At 39.2% G+C, this 7,090-nt stretch overlaps 1 protein-coding gene across 2 annotated transcripts in view; it reads right to left on the reverse strand.

Moving 5' to 3' along the window:
- Window positions 1-7,090, reverse strand: part of CLEC1B (C-type lectin domain family 1 member B) — a 37,994-nt gene that overhangs the window by 28,551 nt on the left and 2,353 nt on the right. For both annotated transcript variants that reach the window (XM_055095377.2, XM_008954996.5), the window contains one exon: window positions 6,738-6,921. The gene's annotated coding sequence lies outside the window, so the exon portion shown is untranslated. Of the gene's footprint in view, window positions 1-6,737; window positions 6,922-7,090 lie in introns of those variants that run through there.

Raw genomic sequence — 7,090 nt, forward strand, 5'->3', positions numbered from 1 at the left:
CCGCCTGAAGAACTGTGAGCCAATTAAACTTTTTTCTTTATAAATTACCCAGTCTTGAGTATTTCTTTATAGCAATGTGAGAATTTAACATGGGTTCCAAACATGGCTTCACATCAGATTTACATGGATAGTCCCTTAAAGGCACAGATATTTGGGCCACGTGTCAGATCTATAAAATCAGAATGATTGGAAGACAGAAATGGAGAATCTGTAAGTTTCTCAAACTACACAGGTGATTTTTATTAACACAGCCTGAGTGGCAATGTTTGGATAAATAACCTCAATACTAACTCCCTGAGCAAATAGGCCCAGAGGCAAAGGTGCTGGAACCATCTTCAAATTGGATGGCTCTTTCTGCAATGTTAGCAAAATTAGTTTGGTTTGTGCAGACCACGTTAGGTCAGGACAGATCAGAATTGGAACAGATATAGTGACAGTTCTCAGCTATTTCACTGTTGTAATCTTAGCCAACAAGCCCTTACTGAGGGTATTAATTGGCATGGTTGGGATGGACAAGTGATATGAAGTTTGATCTATTTAGCTCTCTGAAAATAGTTCTAAATTTTGCTGCACACTGAAATTATACTGGGGAGCTTTGAGGAAATACTGATGCCTAAGATTGTCCCACCTCTTAAGATGCTGATTTCATTGATGAGAAGTGTAGCTGGGCTATTAAAAAAATTTAAATTTCCTACATGATTCCAATCTGAAGCTAAGGTTGAAAATCCTTGTACTGAGGTTGGCCCATTGGCCCCTATTTCAGTAAAATAGCCAACCCTCCATTATATATTAAGAAAACGGGTGAACTAGCTCCATTGGTGATGATTACACATGGTTGAGACAGGGACAATAATGATGATTACCTGAAACTAGGATTGATGGTATATTCGAGGCTGCATACAAGCATATATAATCATACTTGTATACATTTGTATGCACCTGGAGAAGGATTTAGACACATTAGTAACATTGTTTTCCTCAGGGTAGGTATGATGGAGTCAAATTGGGAAGAAGGGGAAATGATACACTCTTGGAATGAGAATCCACTGTGAAGCTGAGGACTGAAATCAAGAGTCAGATTATAAATAGGTGGCCAAAATTAACAATGTGGTCCTCAAGCAAATATAATTTTTTATTCCACAGGTATATTAGTTTTACTGAACAAGTAACTACAAGCAATACACCTGTCTGTCTGACTTCCTAACTTCCTTCCTTCTTTCTTTCCTTCCTTCCTTCCTTCCTTCCTTTCCCTGCCTCCCTCCCTCCCTTCCTCCTTTCTTCCTTCATTCTTTCCTTCCTTTCTCTCTCTCTTTCTCTTTCTCTCTCTCTTTTTGAGGGTATATAATAATATAAATATAATAAAACACATCTCCTCTCAGTTCTTTCAAAATATGTCACAGCTTTTAAGCAGGCGGAAGTATCCCAACCCCTTATTAGGAAGCAGTACAGCTTGGTGCTTAAGACAATAAATTTTTTAAATCAGACAGCCATGGGTTATGTTTTTATTCTCAATGTAAGTGCTGTATATTTTAGACAATGTCTCAGTCTGTTTTGCACTGCTATAACAGAATGCCTTAGACTGAGTATTCTATCTATTTCTTGGCTCACAGTTCTAGAAGTTGGGAAGTGTAAGTTAAAGGCACCAGCAGGTTTGGTGCTTGATGAGGCCATTCTCTTCTTTAAGAAGGCAACTGTAACCTTGGGAACGGAGGAAGGTGGGATCCTCATGTGGCAGAGGGCAGAATGGCCAAGAGGCAAAAGGGGATGGAACTCATCCTTTTATAACAGCATTAATTCCACCCATGACGGCTGTGCCCCTTAATGATCTCTTTGTTTGTTTTTATATTTAGAGACAGAGTCTTGCTCTGTCACCCAGGCTGGACTGCAGTGGTGCAATCACGGTTCACTGCAACCTTGAACTCCTGGGCTCAATTAATCCTCCTGCCCCAGTCTTTTGAGGAACTGGTAGGTACCACAGGTGGGCACCACCATGTTCAACTATTTTTCAAAAATAAATTTTTTGTAGAAATGGGATCTTGCTATGTTGACCAGGCTGCTCTTGAACTCCTGGCTTCAAGTGATCCTCTTGCCTTGGCCTTCCAAAGTGTTGAGATTACAGGTGTGAGCCACCTCACCCAGCCAATCACTTCTTTAAAGTTTCACACTTTAATACTATTATAATGGTAATTAAATTACAACGTGAATTTTGGAGGGTACAAGCATTCACACCATAGCAGACAGGGCTCTTAAATTATGTAAACCCTTTTCATAATAGGGTGACAAAACTCGCGCCCATCCTCTGAGATTTTTGTGAAGAAAACAAAAAGAGAGATAACACAAATGGTACAGTGAAGACCCAGTTAAGTTTAGCTGTTCTTACATTTACCATCCTCTGCTTCCCCTTAGAGAGCAGATTTGCATGATCCTTCCAGTCCCAAGAACATTCCTGCATTGGGTGCTTAGCTTGGTTTTCACCACCGATGATATTTTCCTTGCGAAAATTATCTCAGTGTAACTGAAAGGCAACAGTTTTTAAATACAAACACAACAATGAAAGTTGGTTCAGGCGGCTGAGCATCAGCTCATCAGGGAAGAGAAATCATGGAGGGGAGCAACAGGGTGAATAGTAGATGGCAGGTAGCCCTAGGTAATTACCTGAGACGGGCACTATATTGCCCATGGATTATTTTTGTATCTTCTGTGCCCTTTGTGATGTGGAGGCCAGAAACGAGGTGGACAAAGATAGGGTCCAGACCCTTTCACCTTTTTGATTCCTTAGCATAGCACTGGAAATTGTAGGGAAACAATAATTGTTACTGTTATAGTTACCAAGGCCATTATTTTCAGTTCTCCAGCTTTCTTTGTTTCTAGACAGAATTTGTTTCTGAGAAAAATTACTCTCTATGGGTGAATTGATGTTGGCTTCACCAATCTTGTCCAGCCCATATGATCTGTGAGTTGTATTTTGAGTACAGTAATTTCTAGGGGGCTCCATTCTCTCTTGTTCTTCAAGTACTGACCTTCAATTTCCAGTGCAAGAAGACAGTATTTGATTGTTTCTGTCTTTATTTTGAAGCTCTTTTGTGTCCAAATAGGACAAGTTGGGAAGGAATACCTCTCAAAACTTACAGAGCCAAAAAATGCATCAAGGAGGGTGGGAAATGAGTCCCAGGAAGGTGAATTGGACTGAAAACCAGATTTCTGGTCTCTCTTTATCTGGGTCTACCAAATGCACAACTGATATTTCGACAGGTGCGACTGGCAGCTGCAAATTATTCACTTATTTAACAATAGATTTTGTGTGTGTGTCAACCAAGTGCTAGTCGATATGCAAACCCTTGGGATAGATATGAAGATCAGCATGACAGGACCCTTAACCACAATAAGCTCAAAGCTAGGGGCAAAGGGGCCTACAATTTTTAAGATGGCCCTAACATGGCAGGAACTTGACAAATTCAATATGTGATCTCATCTGAGATCATTCCATACATGTGGAAACTAAAGCTTGATTTAGAACAAAGCTTGGCTAAGGTTTTACAGCTGGAAAGGGTGAAGTTAGGTTTTGAACCAGGTCCAATACATGCCAGAGCCCTATTATCTTTTCACAGAATCATAGCTGTGAGACAATGCAATGCAACAGAATATAGATTTATTATATATAATAAATAATAGATTTCAGCATGCTATCAGAACACAGAAGATGGTATGCAATGACACTTCCCATAAATGGTGACCCCACCCCAGGTATCATCTTGTTTTAAGTATACATTTTATTACTTTTCCTAATTAAATCCGTCCTCAGCAATTTTCTTGCCTTATGTATTGCTATCTCTCTCCATAGCCCCTGTTGCTGGTCTGATGTTGACTGATTTGAAGCCACTAGGCATGCCATCCCTACTTGCCTGCCTCATTCATAAACATTTCTTCTTTAAAAACCACTTTATTGGGTATAATTGACATGTAAAAGCTGTACATACGTAATATATGCAACTTAATATTTGTAGATAAGTATACACACATGAATAAACCATCACCACAATGTATACCATAAACATAGGCATTATCTTGAAAAGTCCTCCCATCCTCTTTATTTATTGTTATTATTTTTGTGTGATAAAAACACAACGTAAGATTTACACTCTTAGAAAATTCTAAATATACAATATAGTATTGTTGTCTATAGGCACTATGCTGTACAGTAGATCTCTAGGACTTATTCATCTTGTGTAACTGAACTTTCTACCCTTTGGCTAATACCTCCTCATTTCCCTCTCCTGTAACCCCTGGCAACCACCATTCTACTATCTGCTTCTATGAGTTTGGTTATTTGAAGTTCCTCATATAAATGGTATCATGTAGCATTTGTCCTTCTGTATCTGGCTTGTTTCACTTAGCATAACATCCTCCGTATTTATTCATGTTGCTGCAATGGCAGGATTTCTTTCTTTTTTAAGGCTAAATAATATTCCATGGCATGTACCATATGACCTAGCAATCCCATGACTGGGTATATATCCAAAGAAATTGAAATTGCAATTTCAAAGAGATGCCTGAACTCCTATGTTTATTGCAGCACTGTACACAATAGCCAACACACGAAAGCAACCTCAATGTCCACTGACATGTGAATAGAATAAAAATAAAATGTGGTATATTCATTTTATTAATTTAAACTATTTGTTTCTAAGAACTTTATATTTTAGGTTGTTAGTTAGAAATGAACAAAATAAATGCTTTTATTGCTCTATGAAAGCTTGATTCCTCAGATCTAGGCCCCCATTTGTGGTATATTGCACATTTGAATTTATCATAGGAGCAAAAGAAAGTTGTATATGTTGTCAGGCTATGTTTACATGACTATGTTACAGAATTAACATTTATCTTTATTTATTTCCTATATTCCTGTTAGAAGACAATAGGATTATAATTCAGTTGACAGAAATGTAGCTTATGGCAGTCCTTAAGTCTGTGTCTTAACTTTGGGAATTTTGGAGGCTGGTGAAGTATAAGTATAGCTTTTCCTCTGGTTCTTTTGCTAGAAGAGAAAGCAGACTTTAAGAGAAAATTATTGCAGCACTATTTACAATAGCAAAACTTTGGAACCAATCCAAATGTCCATCAATGGTAGACTGGGTAAAGAAAATGTGGCACATATACACCATGGAATACTACGCAGCCATAAAAAAGAATAAGTTCATGTCCTTTGCAGGGACATGGACGAAGCTGGAAACTATCATTCTCAGCAAACTAACACAGGAACTGAAAACCAAACACTGCATATTCTCACTCATAAGTGGGAGTTGAACAATGAGAATACATGGACACAGGGAGGGGAACATCACACACTGGGGCCCGTTGAGGGGATGAGGGGCAAGGGGAGGGAGAGCATTAGGACAAATACCTAATGCATGCGGGGCTTAAAACCTAGATGACAGGTTGATAGGTGCAGCAAACCACCATGGCACATGTATACCTATGTAACAAACCTGCAGGTTCTGCACATGTATCCCAGGACTTAAAGTAAATAAAAAATTTAAAAAGAGAAAAGTATAGATTCGCATAGCTGATATGGTTTGGCTGTGTCCCCACCCAAATCTCATCTTGAATTATAGCTCCCAGAATCTCCACGTGTCATGGGAAGGACCTGGTGAGAGGTAATAGAATCATGGGGGCGAGTTTTTTCTGTGCTGTTCTCATGATAGTGAATAAGTCTCATGAGATCTGATGGTTTTATAAAGGAGAGTTCCCCTGCCACCATGCAAGACATGACTTTGCTTCTCCTTTGCCTTCCACCATGATTGTGAGGCCTCCCCAGCCATGTGGAACTGTGAGTCAATTAAACCTCTTTCCTTTATAAATTACCCAGTCTCGGGTATGTCTTTCTAAGCAGCATGAGAACAGACTAATACAGTAGACAAAAAAAAACTACATTTTTAATCATAAAAGGAACGGAAATTACCAAAAAATGTCTCCTAAGGGATATAAGGGCATGCTGGTTATAAGAATTCTCACAGGAATTCCAACTCATTTTTTCAAATGAGTAATTTTTAATTTTCTAGTAATGCATATTTCAGTACATGCATTTTCCCAGTATTTGAAATTGCATAGACCTCACTTAATAATAGACCAGAACTTATAAATTTAGTCTTAGGTAGTTTGTAAGAGATGTAAACTAGTATCATACCAGGTATTATAATCCTGGCAAAAAAAATAAGCTTACTGTATTCCAATCACTTTCATTATAGATCATCTGTATGAGGTAACCTCTAGGTAATCAGAGGGCTAAATAGGAAATTCATTCCATGGAAGCAAATCATTGTGGTTAACGGCACAGATCATGCAATAAAACTGCCTGCCTGCCTGCCTGCCTTCCCTCCCTCCCTCCCTCCCTTCCTCCTTCCTTCTTTCCTTCCGTTTCTTTCTGTCCCTCTCTCCCTGTCTCCTCTCTCTCCCTTTCTCTTTTTCCCCATCTCGCTGTCTCTCTCTGTCTCTCTTTCTCTCTCTCTCTCCCCCCCCCTCTCCTTCTCTCCCTCTCTCTCTCTCCTCTTTCCCTCTCTCTATCTCGGATCACTTGGTAAACACCAAGACAAAAACCTGCCAAAAGAAAAAGGAATAGCTCACCACAATTTTCTAAGAACTTGACACACATCAGGGAAGAGATTGTGCCATCTTATAACAGTCACAATTTCCTAAGAATCTGACACAGTCAGAGGATTATGCCATCTTCCCACACTCACAGTTGGATGTGCCATGTGATAACCCCAGCCAGGAAGGAGACAACAGTGAGACACAAGGTTCTGTAGAAGACAAAAGCAGAACATAAGCCAAATCGTCCACGATGCTGCCTTCTGGAGTTGACTTGACCATGATGAAATGTAACCGAAATTGACAATATTCCATGACACCACCATGGCTTCTGTGCTGTGGATGGACATTGAAAAAAAATGCACAAGTTAGGAAGTTGTTTTCTTATCCTGCCTTTTCCTCTGCCTCCAAACTCTATTAAATCCAATATAAATAAAAATCTCATTAAGTGTTTACTTTTTAAAGCTTCTTCCCAGGATCAGTCAGTCGTACATTCTCTTCTTTC

The sequence above is a fragment of the Pan paniscus genome, chromosome 10 (genome assembly GCF_029289425.2).
Source record: "Pan paniscus chromosome 10, NHGRI_mPanPan1-v2.0_pri, whole genome shotgun sequence".
Classification (NCBI taxonomy): Eukaryota; Metazoa; Chordata; class Mammalia; order Primates; family Hominidae; genus Pan; species Pan paniscus.